This window comes from Miscanthus floridulus, chromosome 19 (assembly GCF_019320115.1).
Source record: "Miscanthus floridulus cultivar M001 chromosome 19, ASM1932011v1, whole genome shotgun sequence".
Classification (NCBI taxonomy): domain Eukaryota; kingdom Viridiplantae; phylum Streptophyta; class Magnoliopsida; order Poales; family Poaceae; genus Miscanthus; species Miscanthus floridulus.
The window spans coordinates 79893791-79914207 of record NC_089598.1 but is presented as its reverse complement, the minus strand read 5'-3'; the positions used below and the strand labels follow the sequence as shown (position 1 = coordinate 79914207).

Genomic DNA, 20417 nt, shown 5'->3' with positions numbered 1-20417 from the left:
ATGTTAGTAAGAGCACGGTTTGCGCAAAGCTACTCCTAGATAATCCAGACTATCTTTAGGGCCTGTTGGATCTTTTGCTGATAATAGTTAGCTAACTAATAGGTCATAGTTAATATTAGCTGCTATTAGCTAGTTTGGTTCAATTAATGATATAGTTATTAGGTTATGTTTTTTATAATAGTTAGCTGGCTAAGGGCAGTCCCAATGGTGCATTGAAGATGGTTTCTATCCTCATTAAATGACTTGCCACGTAGGCAAAATGCTGACATGGCAACGTAATTAATGAAAAAAGAGAATAAAAATCATAGAAATGGTTTCTTCATAAAGAAATCAGGTCTACTCTTGACCCAATGCACCAAGAAACCATGAAATCGCCATTGGGGAGAAACCACGAGTTTCTAGGGAGCTCGTGTCGCACTTTCATTGGAGGAAGAAAATAGAGTTGGGAGAGAAAAAGAGAAAATAATTATTACTCATAGAAACCATGGGTTGGAAAGTAGTATTTTTTTTTTGTGCGATATCCTATGTTATAAACTACTAGTTTCTTTCGTTGGGACTGCCCTAATAACTCATTACTCGTTTTGGGCATGATTTAGCATATCAATAAGTGATTCATTAGTGTGTGTTTTTCTGAATTTATCCTTATTAAATAGGGTCGTGGGTACCTCACATACAACAAACGTTCACAGTCGGAGTGGTTAGCGCATCGACGCCGAAGGCAGGAGATCAAGATTCGAACCCTCTTTGGTGCAGTGAGCGTTGGCGCTCGTAGACGATTGGCGCTGGCGTTGCATGTCCCATGGAAGGAGAAGCAGAGGGGATCAGCTGCCGGATTGTCACGATTAATGAGGGAGGCGTGCGCACACAGGAGACCAGGAGTTGAGGGGCATTCGCGTCCAAACGATGGTTACAAGTGCTAAAATGACTTCATTTTTGCAAAAAAATCTCCTACCTCTAACACGACTTTAATTTCCACCGCTATAGAGGGAGTATGATTTGGTCTAGCTAGTGGGATAGTTGTTATTTAAAGGTCCAGCTAATAATTAGCTAGTCTATTATCTATACCTATTTAAATTTAAAAGAGATAATTATTAGCAGATAACTACTATCTGTATATAGGAATCTAAACATGGCCTTAGTTGGATACTCAGCTAACCATTAGCTAAAGTCACAAAAAAAAGCTAACAATTAGCCCTGTTTGTATCCAGCTAACTATTATCTCTTTGAATCTAAACAGGATCCTAATTTATTTCATTATTATTCCTCGCGAGAGAGTGGCTTCCCACAGAAAAGGGCAAGGCGCCGCGTACTCACGCCTCCGTATATATGCCGACTCTTCCGTTTTTTGCCGGAACTGTTCAGTCCCTTCCTCAACTTTTCAGTCCAGTTTCAGTGCATCTTTCGACCTCATTGCCTCATTGGCACAACCTTCCAAGCAAATCAATTGCAAGACGTCTACCAGATAACAACTTGCATTGCTACAAGTCGACTCCAAGCCAACAACTTGCTTCAATTGGGCCAAGCAGAAAAGGTAGCAAGTATGCTGAAGCAACGCCGACAAAGCTGAACTCCAAACGCAAGCATTCATACAGCTTTCAACTTCCCAGCATATCTTCAAATAGGACCGTGGTTCATCCTGAGTGGTTATCTAGGCTTGTGCCATATTTTTTTTAGGAAAGTCTTGTGCCATATTAAACATCGTATTTGCATCTCCTAGCTGTAACTAACAGCAATGGCCTCTTTGGGAGTCTTGTCACCCAACGTTGCTTGGCTTCTCTGTCTCATTTTCGGTTGCTCCCTACCACTAGACATCTGTGATGAGAGCGAAGATGATCGACAACCTCTTCTCCGCTTCAAGTCTCAGCTCTCAGGTCCACCCGGATTTTTAGCTTCATGGAGTAACGTATCCATGGAACTCTGCAACTGGCATGGGGTCACATGCAGCTCAGAGCCGGCGCCTCTCCGTGTCATTGCTCTGGACCTTGCATCAGAAGGCATCACAGGCTCCTTGTCACCTTGTATTGGCAACCTCAGCTCTCTTGCAAAGCTGCAACTGTCAAACAACAGCTTCCACAGTGGCATACCGTCAGAGCTCGGTCTCCTCAGCAGGCTCAGCAACCTTGTAACACCCTAAAATTTGCTCCTTTTGAAATAGATGTAAACTGAGGTAATTTTGAATTTTTGTGCATGAAAACATAGAGAAATAATAATTTTTCATTAAATTAAAATTCATCATAAGGAGTAGCAACATGGATGTGCATGCATGCCGGTGCATTTGATCTATTGTTATGAGTGGTTAAATCCAAAATTCAAAATGAATTTAAAATGCTTTTGAAATTGCTTTGAAGTAAAAGAAAAGGAAATTAGAAAATAAAAGCATTTAAAAAGTTGTAAAAAAATATTTTTGAAAACTTACCAAAATTTCTTATTTTTATTTGAATTGAAAAGTATATTTGAAATAATATTTAAATTTGGTTTTGATTCAAGGTTCAAATGAATTCAAAACCTATTTGAAAAAGTATTAGGAAAAACAATTTAGAAAAAAAATGAGCAAGCCTTGCCTTCTGGCCCATGGATTGCTCTAGCCTGGCCCCTCTCCTTCCCGCCCGAAGGCCTGCTCCTCTACCTCTTCGCAGCCCAGCAGTCGCGCGGCCCACATCCTGTTCCCCGCTTCTCTACTCGGCCCAGTTGGCCGCTTCGCCACGCGCCCGCTCTTGGGCCGGACCAGCAAAACCGCGCTGCCGAGCGCCCCGCTCTCTCTCGCTGACGATGCGGCCCCGCCTGTTAGCCGCTTCCTCTTCCTCGTGCCGTCGCCGAACCGGACTCCACCACCCCCCCCGACTTCGTTGCGCCACGTCGTCCGTTGCCTTGCTGCCCAACCCGCCCCCGCCTCATAAATACCTAGCCCTGTGCCCGCTGCCTCCATCCCACGCTTCGGAACTGCAGCTGCCCTCGCCGAGACACCGAGTCGCCGCCTAGCCCTAGCCGCTGCCATTCTCGTCCGCCTCGCCAAGCGCTGCGCTGCCCTCCGTCGCTTCACCCCGAGTTCACCGTCGTCTCCTCTAACTTCTCGTGCTCTTTCTTCGTTCAATGGTGGTCCGTAGACCGAGTTCACCGAGCACCGCTTACCTCTAGCCATGGCGCCGTCGTGGACCTCGCCGCCAGCCCGGCCAGCTCTCTCTCTCTCTCTCTCTCTCTCTCTCTCTCTCTCTCTCTCTCTATCTCCCTTCCGTTTGATCGTAGTCGTCCGATCTGGATCGAACGATCTCAAATAGAAGATACCCCTTCATTGACGTTTTTACAAAAAGACTATTTTAATTATTTGAGTCTTAACCCGCAGTTCCTGTTTTTTTCTAAAGAGAACCTCGGGTTTCTGATTTTAGAACCCGCAATCCATAGCACCTTCCCAGAATACGTTTTCTTATTTAGAAGGCGTAGTTTCTTCGGTTTAGATCCAAAATACATTTTCACCTATTTATTTAGCCATAAAATCTCCGTTTTAACTCCGATTTGACCCGTTCAACTTGCGTTAGGTTCGCAATTTTATAATCTACATGTTCATACTACTGTTATATATGTTTTCAACTTTTAAAATTTGAGGTTAGATTTAATCTATTATTTTATTAAAGAAAATCTTGTTTAATTCATATCTTCTACATTTTAGCCCCGTTTTGATCATGAAAGGATCAAGATACCCAAGAGGGGGGATGAATTGGGCTAATTCTAAATTTTCTTGCAATAATCAAATCCTAAGGATAGCCCAATTAACCCCTTATGCCTAGAAAAGTGTTTCTATCAAACTAACGCACAACGGACTTGCAACCTATGTTCCAAACTTACTCTAGCATGGCAATTCTATGAATGTAAAGACAAGTATTGAATTGCTCAAAGTAAATACTCAAAGTAAATGCTCAAAGTAAATAGAGAGAGAGGAACACGGCGATGTTTTGCCGAGGTATTGGAGAGTCGCCACTCCCTACTAGTCCTCGTTGGAGCACCCGTGCAAGGGTGTAGCTCCCCCTTGATCCGCGTAAGGATCAAGTGCTCTCTACGGGTTGATTCTTCGACACTCCGTCATGGCAAATCACCCAAAGCCGCTCACAACTTGAGTTGGGTCACCCACAAGCTCCGTCGGGTGATCACCAAGCTCCCAACCACCACCAAGCCGTCTAGGTGATGGCGATCACCAAGAGTAACAAGCACAAACTCTCACTTGACCACGTGAAGCCTAATGAGAAGATGGATGCACACTTTGCTACTCTTGATTCACTAATGAGGCTACTCTCTTGGATTCTCAAATCTCAATCACCTCATTAGGACCTTGCTCTTCTTGGCACTTACAAACGTGTTTCTCAGCTGTTGGAATGAGCAAAAGTGACTCCACACACGAGTGGAGCTTCTATTTATAAGGCAGCCTGAAAAATGAACCGTTATGAGCTTCTACGGGGTGACCGAATGCTCCGGTCAGTTCAACCCGTGAACTAGTGAAAATGTGTTGACCAGACGCTGGAAGGGTCCGGTCACCACTGACCGGACGCGTCCGGTCGCATTAAACCCTTACTGGAACCTTACTGTACTCGACCGGATGTTGAACCCCCAGGGTCCGGTCAGTACTGATCGGACGCGTCCGATCACAGATTCCCTTCTCTGAAACCTTACTGGAGTCGACTGGACACAGGACTTTAGCGTTCAGTCAGTTGACCTCTCCAGCGTCCGGTCGCACTGAACACAGTCTCTTGATAAATAAACTGACCGGACCCTGTGGCCAGCGTCTGGTCGCACCGGAGCTAGCGTTCGGTCAGCATTTGACCCTCCATTCACTTCTAACTCTCGATCATATGTGAATGAAGTTTGCTCCAAAGGATCTTAGGCATTCATAGGAGCTACCTAGAGCTAGTTTTAACAAGTGTGCACCACACCTAACTCACTAGACTCAACTAGGTCAAGCTACCCGTTCATACCCCCCTTAATAGTACAGCCAAAGGAAAAACAAAGTCCTAAACTACTCTAAGTGTCACTCCAACTCTAATCGACACTTAGAACTAGTCATCCTTAACCTTGTCGTCCATCCTTTGAAAACCGAAACGATTTCCATCGTAGGGGCATGACCACCTTGATTGCCCAATCGATCTCCATTACCATGACCTAACTTAATTGCCTCTGCAAAACACACGTTAGTCATAGTAATATTGTATTGACATTAATCACCAAAATCCAACTAGGGGCCTAGATGCTTTCAATCTCCCCCTTTTTGGTGATTGATGACAATACTACCTCGAGTATGTGAAAGAGTGAGGTTTTTTATGGGTTTGGTTCATATAAGCTATTGTCGATAAGAACAAAAGAGTTAGGCAAACTTATATGCCCAAGCCAACACTGTGTACTCAAAGGATATGAATTAAGCAGGAGTACAAGTAACAAAGCTCATTTGCATCGAAGTATAGACGCGGAAGCAAAAGCAAATGAGCATAACATAAGTGATATGACATATAAATAATGTAAAGTAGAGAGCACACATGTCATATATCACAATCACGTAGACAGCACTATCATATAGATATAATAGTATGCATGAAAGTAACACACGAATGCATAATAGTAATAGTGTATCACACACAGATAAAACTCCAAATGTATATAATAATCTAATACTAGATAACTAGCTCCCCCTAAATCTCGCTCCCCCTGAGTCTACATACTCGAACCCTCTCCCCCTTTGGCGTCAAACACCAAAACCTAAGGGTCGGTTGGTGGGGCTACAGCGGACGAGTCGGGCGCTGAAGTACGTGGAGCAAGATGAAACTAGGCGCCATCATCATCTAACCCTGAGCTCTGAACTGACTGACCCTCTGTGGTAGGAAGTGACGCTGAAGCAGTCTGGGTCTGAGCTAGGGCAGGTGCTGCCTATGGTGCTGCTAGTACATCTATCGTAGGATCTGACGAGGCGATAGACGAGGGGAGCCTCTGAGTAGTCATGACAACTAGAGCTGCTGTAGAAGGACCGACGACATGCATATGAGGCGGTGTAGGCATGCTGATCAACTCGCTGAAGGATGCTCCAAGACTCCTGGAGACTGATGTGTTAGGCACAAAAAGCGAGGGTGACTGCTCCGGTGAGAAGCCCATATGATATGGAGTGAACTACAGGGCAACCACTGGTGAGGACAACCACTGGGACACCTAAACTGTGGGTGAAGCAAATGGAGCTGGAGGCTGTCCCTGACTCTGAAGCCCACTGGGCTGTACTGCTGGAGTCATCGAAGTGGTGGCAGGCTGAGCAAGCTGGGGCGAAGGCTATGGCTATGGGGCCCCAAGTGCTGTTACTACATGCTGCATAAATCCCATGAGCTGCTGCTGCATAAGTAACTACTGCTGCTAAAGGAGCTGCTGCTGCCGCTGGAACTCATCCTGACAAGCCTGAAACTGTGCAAAGTTGGCAGCTGTCTCCTAAGCCTATCATGCCTGCTCCTGCTGCATCCGCTCAAGAATGGCAATCAATGCGGGGTCCATCTGTGGTGCAGGTGGAACTGAGCTAGAGCTGCCGGCCTCTACATCATGTCTGCGTGGAGGCATCTGAGGAATCGGCTGATAGTCATCATCCGAACTATCACTGGACTCGGTCATCCCCTGTTGTGCCTCAAGCTGCTCCTCCTCTATAGCGGCTATGCCTCTAATGATCTCGTCCTGCTGAGCTGCTGACTCTGGAACATCTGGACGATGACTGGGCTGAGCGGGTGCCTGTGGAGTGCTGTGCCTGATCCTCTATGCCATGTTATATGCTAGAAACTCTGTGGTGGCACCCTTGTACTTTGCAACCATCTCAGGGGTCCAAACCTACACAGACTGGAGCATCAGGAATGTAATCCAATGTGCATATGGAAGCTGTCTACGACCCTTGAAGCCCTCAGCTATAGTATCCTACATCTCTAATAGAAGGAGGTCCCAAATATCGAACACGGTCTACTGCATCAGGGCATTAAGGAGCCAGAGTTGTAAGCGAGTCAGACCCTCCATGTATCCCAACCTAAGAAGTAGTGTCCTCTTGATGATAGCCTCAAGCACTCATGTAGTGGGAGTAAGGTCACTAGGGTTCCTCCTCGACCCCTCACCAAAGGGCTCCATGAAGCAATGTCGCACCAGATTTGTAGGGGGCACCAACCCTCTATGAGGACACCTAGGAGGCTCCTGCTATCCATAGCATACCTCATGCAATCTGATAGGCTGATCCTATAGCCTCAGTATCTCTCGGGCCCTGAAACTCATCGCCCTGTAGTCTCTGCCATTGAATGCAAAGTGTATGAAGTTGTGATGCGGATCAACATAGAGCGAAGCATAAAACTGCCGGACCCAAGATGGTACATATACTCCTGTCCGGCCAATCAAATCTATTAGCCCCGACAAATTTGACAAGTAGGGCGGATATGCTCTTCGGCTATTGCCACAATAGACTCTATACTACAGACTCTCTGAGATCTGAACACTGCCCCACTGTTGAGATAAGCATTATAGAAATCCTCCTATAGTGGCGTGTAGAACCCCTTTGCTGCTCTCTCATCCCTCCTAGGAGGGAACCACACGTCAAACTCAACAAACCGTAGCTGGTGAACCTACCTGGCTGTGGCGGCCCTCAAGTCAAGATGTACTACTGGAGGCGGACCTTGTGGTCTAGGCGGTGGGCGTGAACCCCTACGCTGTGTAGCTGGCCTCGCTGGAGCTATAGCACTGGTACAACCAGAGTGGCGTAGCTGGGGTGCTGGCCCGGTCTCCTTGGCCTGCTAGCCCTCCTGAGTCTCCTGAGCTGGCTGAGGCTCTACTGGTGGGGGCTGCTGCTGTGGCTCCTGCTGGGACTCCCCCTGACGTTGAGGCTCCTCAATAGCCAGATGACGTCCTACCATCATGACAGTCCCAGGTGGACTACCATGAAGTCGCTCAATCTCCCTCAGTCTGCCCTGCGCATCTAGTGCCAGATGATCTGCTATGACAACTCCACTGCGGGCACCGCCTCTCTCGGCACGCTCTATGGCCTCAACGACTATAGCTGCTCTCGCTGTCTCTGTGTTAGGGTACTTGCGCTTCTTGGATGTCACTTGCTTCGTTGCCTTGCCTTTTGGTCCTGTAGGCTGGCGAGGCGGGGGCCTCCGATCATCATCACCTAGACCACCACCAACGTTCTTGGTGCGAGCCATCTGATCTGACAAGAGAATGAACTGCCGTTAATGAAGATCAACTGTCAAACTGACACTCCCGAGGCTTGGCCTCGATCCTTACTCGCGAGCTTGGCTCCGAGTTGTCTGACAACTGCCACAAGAACCTCAACGGCACCGACTTGCTACACGATGGAATAGATGGATATACGAATAAACACAATATATCTAATAGATGCGAAAGACTTAGGAAGCAAGCAATGTAGGTACGAAATTGAGACGACGAGCAAGCTACCTGACGATCAGCGATCTGGGAAAAGATGAGACGTCGCACGGGGAATCTCTAAACCAGCTAGGGTTAGGGTTTTCGAAGCTTTGTGAAGAATCGGTCGGGGATCAGTGACAATGTGACAAAGATTGGGTTGCTGCGCTGAAGCTAGGTAAAAAGATGAATTGGCAGAAAAGGGCCTTAACGGTGCGGAGGCAGGGCTAGGTCATGGCAGATCGGTGTGGTGGAGCTACTCACTGGCTGGAGGCGCTGGGCGCACGGGCTCGGCTCCAGCGATGCTGGATCGTGAGAGGCGCTCAGGAACAAGGGCGCAGGAGGCGGCGGCGATTCAGCGCGGGACAACGACGGCGGTTGCGGTGGCACGAGGTGCTCGGCGATGTGGGCATAGGAGCTGCTGCAGCGAGCTTACGGTGGCGCGAGGTCGCAGGAGGCACGGAGGAGCTGTGGCGGCGCAGGCTAGGGCTTGGGAAAGCTATGGCAGCGTACGGGTTAGGGCAAAGCCATGCGACGGCTACGGTTAAATGAAGACCCCAACGCGACAGAATAGGAAACGGAAGAAGGGTCCTAAAGTCGCACGAGATCCACTGACCGGACGCTCCGGTGGTAGCGACCGGACGCTACCACCCAACGTCTGGTCGATTCCAGAGAGGTCCAATTCTTCTGGAATCGGGACCAAACGCGTCCGGTGGTCCATGACTGGACGCAGGCAGGGTCCGGTCAGTACAGCCTGTTCCTTCTTCAAATAATCGGACGCTGGATCCCTTCCTGACCGGACACACAAACGCAGCGTTCGATCACTCCTTCAGCAGCAGTTCACCTCCTGTGAACTGACCGGACGCTGGACAACAGCATCCGGTGCAACGTCCGGTGGTCCTTTCCCAGCAAATCTTCAAAATTCCTTTGCACTGCCTATTTCTAATCAAGTCCCAACTTGAATAAGATCCAAATAAACACCAATTGGGACTGATGTGAGTGACCTCTCTCAAACCTCATATTTTTCAAAATATTTTGCCTTAGGCTATAATTCTTTTTAAGAAAATAGACAATAAGAGAGCAAATGGAACAAAACGACAAAACAACATCCATGCAAATGGAATACTTTGTACGTAAATCTAGTTGCTTGTTAAGTTTGATCCAAGGTTAGGCTTCTTCACACGCTTTTTGGTGGTTATCTTAACCATGTTAGACAAACCCTATATGCATTGCCAAAAATTAAACATGTTGTATATTACAATGAATGCAAGGGACAACACAAGCTCAATTTTTAGTGAAGTTGCTAAAATCAAGTACATTGAGCTCATTCCGCAATCTACAAAATATAGCCTCATCTAGCGGTTTAGTGAAGATATTCGCTAATTGATCTTCGGTTCTTACACCTTCTAGTGATATATCATTTTTAGCAACATGATCACTTAGAAAGTGATGGCGGATATCTATGTGTTTGGTGCGAGAGTGTTGAACTGGATTATTTGCAAGTTTTACCGCACTTTCATTATCGCACAAAAGAGGTACCTTTTCTAGAACTACACCATAGTCTAGCAAAGTTTGTTTCATGTATAAAATTTGTGCACAATAAGCACCCGCGACAATGTATTCCGCTTCGGCGGTGGACAAAGCCACACTATTTTGTTTCTTGGAGGACCAAGACACAAGTGATCTACCAAGCAAATGGCACCCTCCGGATGTGCTCTTTCTATCAACTTTGTATCCGGCGTAATCCGAATCGGAATAGCCAATTAATTCAAATATAGCTCCTTTGGGATACCAAAGGCCAATGCTTGGTGTGTGCTTAAGATACCTAAGGATTCTTTTTACGGCAATTAAATGTGTTTCCTTAGGGTTAGCTTGAAATCTTGCACACATACACACACTAAACATGATGTTGGGCCTAGATACGGTTAAATATAATAAGCTACCAATCATAGAACGGTAGAGAGTTTGATCAACCGGGTTACCTCCCTCATCTAGGTCGAGATGTCCATTGGTAGGCATTGGTGTCTTGATTGGCTTACATTCATCCATCTTGAATCTCTTGAGAAGATCTTTTATGTATTTCTCTTGAGATGAAGATGCCTTCTTTCATTTGCTTGACTTGAAAACCAAGAAAGAATGTAAGCTCACCAATCATTGACATCTCGAACTCCTTCGACATCAATTCACCAAATTCTTTGCATGAGTCTTCATTTGATGATCCAAAGATGATATCACCAACATATACTTGACAAATGAAGATATGCCCATCAAGCTTTTTGGTGAATAGTGTGGTGTCGACATTCCCAATGGTGAAGCCCTTCTCAATGAGGAAGTCCTGAAGGCGCTCATACCAAGCTCTTGGGGCTTGCTTAAGCCCATATAGTGCCTTGGACAACCTATAAACATGATTAGGATATCTAGGGTGGATGGCTTCTAATCTTGCAACCGGTGCAAATGTCTCTCCAAAATCCAAACCTTCAACTTGAGAGAACCCCTTTGCAACTAGTCTTGCCTTGTTCCTCACAATAACTCCTTGATCATCTTGCTTGTTGCGGAACACCCACTTTGTTCCAATGACTCTTGCACCTTTTGGTCGCTCTTCAAGAGTCCAAACTTCATTGCGAGTGAAGTTGTTCAACTCTTCATGCATGGCATTGATCCAATCTAGATCTTTAAGAGCTTCTTCTACCTTGGTAGGCTCATAGCAAGAGATAAAAGAGTGATGAGCAATAAATGAAGTAAGTTTTTGAGATCGAGTCATTACACCCTTTGATGGACTCCCTATGATGAGATCTTGTGGATGATCTTGTAGGAGAGGTGTATTTCTTCTATTGACCACTTAGGGAGGAGGTTGTGGAGCATCAACATCTTGTGCTTGAACCACCATTTGCTCATAGGAGATATGAGTATCTTCATTTTCTACTCTCCCATCTTTTTCACCTTCTTGTGGTACACTTAATGAAGAAGGTTGATCAATGATTTGTACATCATCTTCAACATCTTTTGGCTTGATGTCTCCCACCTGAATATTCTTCATAACATCCCTCAATGGTTCATCACCTACATCATCAAGATTCTCATGTGCTCCTTGGGAGCCGTTAGATTCATCAAATTCTACATCATATGTTTCTTCAACCAAGCCGGTGGCATGATTAAATACTCTATATGCTTTGGACTTTGATGAGTAGCCAATAAGAAAACCAATATCACAATGTCTTTGGAACTTCCCTAGGTGTTGTCGCTTCTTGTACATGTAGCATTTGCAACCAAACACCCTAAAGAAGGAGACATCTGGCTTCTTCTCATTGAGCAACTCATAAGGTGTCTTGCCAAGGAACTTTTGAAGGAATAGGCGGTTTGATGCATAGCATGCGGTGTTGATTGCTTTCGCCCATAGAGCTTCAGGGGTGTTGTACTCATCTAGCATTGTCCTTGCAAGAGTGATCAAAGTTTGGTTCTTCCTCTCAACTACACCATTTTGTTAAGGAGTATAAGTTGCGAAGACTTCATGCTTGATCCTAACTTCATCACAATAGGCTTCAATGTTTGTGTTGTCAAATTCTTTCCCATTGTCACTTCTAATCTTTTTGAGCTTCACTTCAAATTCATTTTGATCTCTCTTGGCAAACTTCTTGAAGCAAGATACAACTTTGGATTTGTCATGAATGAAGAATACCCATATATACCTTGAATAGTCATCTACAATCACAAGACAATAGAGATTCCCTCCCAAACTCTTGTATATTGTTGGTCCAAATAAGTCAATGTGTAGGAGTTCTAGCACTCTTGTGGTTGACATGAAAGCTTTGGTTGGATGAGTATTTGCAACTTGCTTACCGGCTTGACATGCACTACAAAGCTTATCCTTCTCAAACTTCACATCCTTCAACCCTCTCACCAAATCATTCTTCATTAGCTTCTTGAGTGAGCTCATCCCAACATGAGCAAGTCTTCTATGCCATAGCCACCCAAGTGTTGTTTTGGTGAATAGACAAGTCTTCAAATTTGCATCTTCAGAGGTGAAGTCCACTAGATATAAGTTGTTGTATCTAAATCCATTGAATATCACTTGATTGTCATCTACCTTGGATACAACAACCTCCTTCTTGGTGAACAAGCATTGAAAGCCAAGATCACACAATTATCCAATGGATAGCAAGTTGAAGCTCAATGAAGCAACATAGAGCACATTGGAGATGGAATGATCATTTGATATTGCCACTTTGCCCAATCCTTTAACCTTGCCCTTTGAATTATCTCCAAATATTATTTTCTCTTGTCCATCTACCTCTTCATCTAGTGAGGTGAACATACGAGGATCACCGGTCATATGTTGAGTGCAACCACTATCAATAACCCAATGACTTCCACCGGTTTTGTAGTTCACCTACACATAAGAGATTCAAGCTTTAGGAATCCAAACTTGTTGAGGGCCCTTCACCTTCTCAACAAGTGACTTAGCCACCCAAATCTTCTTAGGCCTACTCTTATTGGGGGGTCCAAAGAACATGACTTTCATCTTTCCACTAGAATCTTTTCTAAGCATGTAGTGAGCATTGAAAGCAAAGGGTCTAGCATGCTTGGGCAAGGGTTGTGGCGGTGGAGTTTGACACTCATGAGCAAAGTGGCCTTCTTGTCCACACTCAAAACATCTCTTTGGCTTTGATTGTTGTTGTTGAGCTTGAGCATTCTTCTTCTCTACACTTGCCACATATCCAATGCCACTTCTATCCATCTTCATGATGGTGTTCATAAGTAGCTCACTTTGGAGGTGCTTGCCTCTAGCAAACTTGCTCAACCCAATCTTAAGATGCTCTTTCTCCAACTTGAGCTTCTTATTTTCTTCCTTTAGAGCCTCATCTTTCTTCTCTTCCTTGAGCTTCTTGTTTTCTTCTTTGAGCTTCTCATTCTCAAGGATCAACTCTTTGTCATGATCAAGAGTTTCTAGCACAATGATGTTGTGGCTTTTCATCTCTTCAAAATCTTTCATGAGCTTCTCATTATCACTCTTGAGCTTGACATACTCATCATAGTCATTGCACTCAACCACTTGCTTGCCTTTGCTACTAGATCCATGCTCAATGCTCTCATCAATTAAATCATCACATGAAGTAGCTATATCAATCTTAACAACATGGTTAGTAGCATCATGTGGCTCATTTGGTAAGAATTCTTGAGCAATAACAAGAGTATCATGATTGATCTTAAGAGTTGTATACTCATCTTTTAGCTTGTTGTGACTAGTGATGAGCTCATTGTGCACCCACTCAAGTTTATCATGTTTATCCTTAAGCTCTCTCTTAGAAGATTTGAGCCCTTGAGTTTGGATGATATAGCATCAATAGTTTCTCTAAGCTCATCATTAGCCTTTTCCAAAGTATCACACTTAGCTAAGAGTGAATCATTTTTAGCATCAAGCTTTTCATTTATAGCTCTACTCTTTCTAATGATCTTAGTGTATTTTCTTAGTATTTTGACAAGATCATCATATGTAGGTGAATCATCATCATCGCTATCGCTATCATCATCACTAGCTTGCTCATCATCACTACTATCATTATTCTTAGTTACCTTGCGTTCACCCTTGGCCATAAGGCATAGGTATGTAGAGGATGATGGCGATGGTGGCGGTGAAGATGTAAGATCAATAGCAATGGCAGACACCTTCTCATTGTCACTATCATCATCGGATGATCCACTTGATGAATCAATGTCCGTGAGCCAATCACCGATAATGTAGGCCTTTCCACTCTTCTTCTTCTTGTAGAAGTCTCTCTTTTTGCCATCTCTCTTCTTGTATGGCTTGTTCTTTTTCTTCTCATCTTCATCTTCATTGCTTGAGTCATCTTTCTTGCCCTTGTTCTTGTTCTTGAACTTGTCTTTCTTGGGCTTTGTGCATTGATGAGCTAGATGGCCAAGTTCGCCACAATTGTAGCAATCCATCTCGAAGATTGGCTTTCTTCTTGAGCTAGTGAAGAACTTCTTCTTGCCATCAAACTTGATGCCACTCTTGTTTAGCTTCTTTAGCATCTTGGCGGTCTTCTTCACCATGAGAGCAAGACTTTCTTCATCATCTTCTTCATCACTTGAGCTCTCATACTCAAGTCTTGCTTTGCCCTTATCTTGGCTAGCTTTGAATGCTAAGTCCTTCTCTTTCTTCTTTGTAGAGGATGAGCCATCTTGTGGCATAATGTGCATGTACATCTCATGAGCATTGATCTTTCCCAAGATTTGTGTCGGTGTCGTGGTGGAAAGATCACCTTGATGTAGCACGGTCACAATGTGCCCATATTTATCAATAGGGAGGACACTCAAGATCTTTCTCACAATGTCGGATGGTGACATTTGAGTAAGTCCAAGCCCATTGACTTCCTCTACAAGAATATTTAAACGAGAATACATCTCATTAGCACTTTCTTTAGGAAGCATCTCAAAAGAATTTAGCTTTTTAATCATAAGATGATAGCGTTCCTCACGCTCACTCTTGGTTCCCTCATGGAGCACACAAATGTCCGACCATAGTGCATGGGCATCTTTATGGTTTCTTACATGGTTAAACACATCTTTGCAAAGGCCTCTAAAGATGGTGTTTTGAGCCTTTGCATTCCATTTTTCATAGTTAACCTCATCGCCTTGTAGGTTAGTAGCATCCCGAGGTTTTGGGAAGCCTTGAGAGGCGGCTCTAAGAATACCAACGTCTAGAGCTTCTAAGTACGCCTCCATGTGGATTTTCCAATATGGAAAGTCATCTCCCTCAAAGATAGGAGGAGGTCCATCCCCATGAGACATCTTGCTCAAAGCGATTAAGCTTAAAACGTGAGCACGAGGCTCTGATACCAATTGAAAGGATCAAGATGCCCAAGAGGGGGGGTGAATTGGGCTAATTCTAAATTTTCTTGCAATAATCAAATCCTAAGGATAGCCCAATTAACCCCTTGTGCCTAGAAAAGTGTTTCTATCAAACTAACGCACAACGGACTTGCAACCTATGTTTCAAACTTACTCTAGCATGGCAATTCTATGAATGTAAAGACAAGTATTGAATTGCTCAAAGTAAATACTCAAAGTAAATGCTCAAAGTAAATAGAGAGAGAGGAACGCGTCGATGTTTTGCCGAGGTATCGGAGAGTCGCCACTCCCCACTAGTCCTCATTGGAGCACCCGCGCAAGGGTGTAGCTCTCCCTTGATCCACGCAAGGATCAAGTGCTCTCTACGGGTTGATTCTTTGACACTCCATCACGGCGAATCACCCAAAGCCGCTCACAACTTGAGTTGTGTCACCCACAAGCTCCACTGGGTGATCACCAAGCTCCCAACCACCACCAAGCCGTCTAGGTGATGGCGATCACCAAGAGTAACAAGCACGAACTCTCACTTGATCACGCGAAGCCTAATGAGAAGATGGATGCACACTTTGCTACTCTTGATTCACTAATGAGGCTACTCTCTTGGATTCTCAAATCTCAATCACCTCACTAGGACCTTGCTCTTATTGGCACTCACAAACATGTTTCTCAGCTGTTGGAATGAGCAAAAGTGACTCTACACACGAGTGGAGCTTCTATTTATAAGGCAGCCTGAAAAACGAACCGTTATGAGCTTCTACGGGGTGACCGGACGCTCCGGTCAGTTCAACCCATGAACTAGTGAAAATGTGTTGACCGGACGCTGGCAGGGTCCGGTCACCACTGACCGGATGCGTCCGGTTGCATTAAACCCTTACTGGAACCTTACTGTACTCGACCGGACGCTGAACCCCTAGGGTCCGGTCAGTACTGACCGGACGCGTCCAGTCACAGATTCCCTTCTCTGGAACCTTACTGGAGTCGACCGGACACAGGACTTCAGCGTCCGATCAGTTGACCTCTCCAGCGTCCGGTCGCACCGAACACAGTCTCTTGATAAATAAACTGACCGGACCCTGTGGCCAGCGTCCGGTCGCACCGGAGCCAGCGTTCGGTCGCACTGGAGCCAGCGTCCGGTCAGCATTTGACCCTCTATTCACTTCCAACTCTCAATCATATGTGAATGAAGTTTGCTCCAAAGGATCTTAGGCATTCATAGGAGCTACCTAGAGCTAGTTTTAATAAGTGTGCACCACACCTAACTCACTAGACTCAACTAGGTCAAGCTACCCGTTCATACCCCCCTTAATAGTACAGCCAAAGGAAAAACAAAGTCCTAAACTACTCTAAGTGTCACTCCAACTCCAATCAACACTTAGAACTAGTCATCCTTAACCTTGTCGTCCATCCTTTGAAAACCGAAATGATTTCCATCATAGGGGCATAACCACCTTGATTGCCCAATCGATCTCCATTACCATGACCTAACTTAATTGCCTCTGCAAAACATACGTTAGTCATAGTAATATTGTATTGACATTAATCACCGAAATCCAACTAGGGGCCTAGATGCTTTTAGACCCGTTCAAGTTACGTTGGATTCATAACGACGTAATCTACGCGTTAGTAATAATTTTTACTATGTTAATTACTCTGGAATTTTATGGTTTAAGCTCTAACTTGAATAATAATTATGCAACTGGGTTTTATAAATAAAATATGATTTATTTTACTTTAGTATTATAATTCAAACCTAAGTTTGACTTAATTTATATTATCTATAAAATATCTTATATAAGCTTTTATATAGTTAAAACACATGAAGCTTATAGTTGTATATTTTCTCTTATGAGTAGATCTTTTGGTAGTCGTTTCTTTTCAAACCGTAGCTCCGATTAGCGTGCCTCTCACGACTGTGTGTTCGTAGCGATACGTACAATTGTCTTTCAAACTTTTTTACTTTTTTCTATGATTGATGTACTATTTTAATTTAGATCTATTATTTGCTTCGTGTATGATTGCATGAATGCTTGTGTGGTGCTTTATGATCATGTCCAGTCGGTGAGCTTTACGTGATTGATCAAGGAGTTCTATTGAAGGTTTGGACTAGAAGAATGATCTGAGTTTAAGGCATGTATAGCATGGAATCTTCCTTGTTGTCCTATTCACCTTAATATCATTTTAATCATATGCATGTGTCTACCTTGGCAACCATAGTAATTTTTCTAGCTATTTGATATCCTAGATTCTTTAATTCCTATGGGTTATTGCAATGGGTAGTATGATGCTACTGCTCAACCACAACAATGATCTTGTAACTTGACTAATGGAATATGCAATAAACGTTAAAAGATATTTTTTTAGCAACATGGAATCAGGGGCTAGATCATTGAGCTATTTTTATGGTGCTCTAGATTCCTCTCCCTAAGGACTTATCTGTAAGCTCTGTTCACCTAAATGGTCGTTGAGCCCGTTTACACACCATGTAAACGCTACACAGTGGTGCACCGTTTCCATTTAATCACCCATTTACCCCGTTTAATTGGCCGTTTAGCCCATTTAATGGGACGTTTTGCTCGAATAATGGCTAAACGGTAGGTGACCGACTGTTTACCATTTAGCGTTTAGGAAAACATTGTCTGTAAGTGATCATCCGGGACTTATAGTACAACTGTGAGGGCTAATAGCTTTGGCTTTAGCTCAGTATGAGGACCTTTTCTAGATTGTTAGAAGTTATCTTTATGGCGCAAGAGGGGTGTGTTCCAGATTGGATATAGTGCGGCCTTTGTCTGTTAGTGTATAGGTTGTGCGTTATTATGCCTGTCGGAAGGGGAGCCCTACATTCGCAGGCCACATAAACCTAGCAGCCCTAATTTGTTAGACGAACCTTTGAAATGCTTTATAGTGAACCCTGCTGACCTTCCTTGGTAGTGGGTCAAGAGGTTGGTCGTCTCGGGCGAAAGCGTAAATCACGACTCACAGTGAAAATGTACAACCTCTGCAGAGTGTAAACCTAGTATATCAGTTGTATTCACGGTCACGAGTGGCCTTGGAACCCTTACGGAATAGATGATGAACACTAATGATAAAGATGCTCACTAATGATTACTGTTTATGCTATTCATTATTCATGTTTATCTGATCATGTGTTTATATGTGCTTTTGAATTAACTTGTTGTCACCCAATTGCTAAAAGATGACTCATTAAAAGTTAATCGTAGTTAAACCAGTGTCAGCCTTTTGAGCCTCATAAACCCCATGTTATATTTGTTGAGTACGACATGTACTTACGCTTGCTTTACTTTTTAAATCTTTGAAAAAAATTCCAGATGGGTATTAGATTGCTAGAGTTTAGAGGAATTAAGCTTGTAATCAACCAGTCGGTTGTCCCTGTGGAATTTGAGTCTTCACCCGAAGATCAGAGTTGTCTTTCCACTGTTTGCTATCTAAGATTATATTCTTTATACTAAGAACGTTATATACTGAGCATTGTCTATTGAAATTACCCTTATTTGTAGCTATATGTGAGATTTGACTTCCTAGGCTCATATATGGTGTGTATCTGATTTTGTTCTTAAAACCGGGTGCTACAAACCTGAACCTCAGCATTAACTCTTTAGAAGGTACTATCCCATCTGAACTCTCTTTGTGTGACCAACTTCAATTCCTAGGATTGTGGAACAATTCCCTCCATGGTGAGATCCCACCTAGCCTTAGTCAGTGCATGCATCTTTAGGAGATTAACCTCAGCAATAATTAGCTCCAAGGGAGCATTCCCTCTGCTTTTGGAGCTCTTATAGAGCTGCGAATGCTAAATCTTGCTAGCAATAGGCTTAGTGGCAACATACCGCCATCTTTGGGCACCAACCTTTCTTTCAGATATGTTGATCTTTGGAGAAATGCTCGCTGGGGAGATCCCAGAGCTCTTAGCGAGTAGTTCAACAATACAAGTTCTTCGCCTCATGAGCAACAATCTTAGTGGAGAGCTCCCTAAGGCTCTCTTCAATACCTCATCACTTATTGCCATTTGCCTCCAAAGGAATAGCTTTTCTGGCTCTATACCACCTATCACTGCCAACTCTCCCCCTGTTGAACACCTCCATTTAGGGGAGAACTATCTTTCGGGAACAATCCATCCCTCACTAGGGAACCTTTCCTCCCTACTTACTCAACATATTCAGTATAACAATTTAGTTGGTAGCATACCGGAGAGCCTAGGTTATATTTCAACACTAGAAATACTGAACTTGAATGTGAACAACGTGTCGGGTCCATTTCCACAATCTCTCTTCAACATGTCCTCCCTAACAGATCTCACTGTGGCAAATAACTTGCTTGTTGGAAGATTGCCCTCCAACATTGGCTACACGCTCCCAAACATTCAGGGATTAATCCTCTCGGCAAACAAGTTTGCTGGCCCAATCCCATCTTCTCTCCTTGCTGCATACCAACTACAATGGCTTTACCTAGCAGACAATATAGGCTAACTGGGCTCATGCCATACCTAGGGTCATTGCCAAATTTGGAGATACTAGATTTGTCATACAACATGTTAGAAGCAGGTGACTGGGAATTGATCTCTTCACTCTCAAATTGCTCCAAACTGACGCAACTGATGCTTGATGGCAACAACCTGCAAGGGAACCTGCAAAGTTCCATTGGAAACCTTTCCAATAATCTCCAGTTACTGTGGCTATGGAACAACATCATTTCTAGGCCTATACCACCAGAGATAGGTAATCTGAGGAGCCTCAGTGTTCTATTCATGGATTACAATATGCTCACTGGAAGTATACCACCAACAATTGGAAACTTGCACGACTTCGTTGTTCTAGCATTTGCACAAAATAGACTCTCAGGCCTAATCCCTGATATTATAGGTAATCTTGTTCAGCTGACTGATATTAAATTGGATAGAAACAACTTGAGTGGAAGAATACCTACAAGTATAGGAAGCTGCACTGAACTTCAAGTACTCAATCTTGCATACAACTCGCTAAATGGGACTATACCAAGTAAAATCTTCAAAAATTTCTTTGCTTTCTGAAGAACTTGACTTGTCACATAATTACTTGATTGGAGGAATACTGGAGGAAGTTGGCAATCACATTAATCTAAAAAGACTTCGCATGTCAAAAAACATTGTTCTAAAATTAATAAAAGCC

The 20417-nt window shown here is 44.0% G+C and overlaps 1 pseudogene; it reads left to right on the top strand.

The window, feature by feature from the left end:
• The first annotated feature begins 1732 nt into the window (after positions 1–1732).
• On the top strand, positions 1733–20299 carry LOC136526229 (probable LRR receptor-like serine/threonine-protein kinase At3g47570; annotated as a pseudogene).
• Positions 20300–20417: the final 118 nt, after the last annotated feature.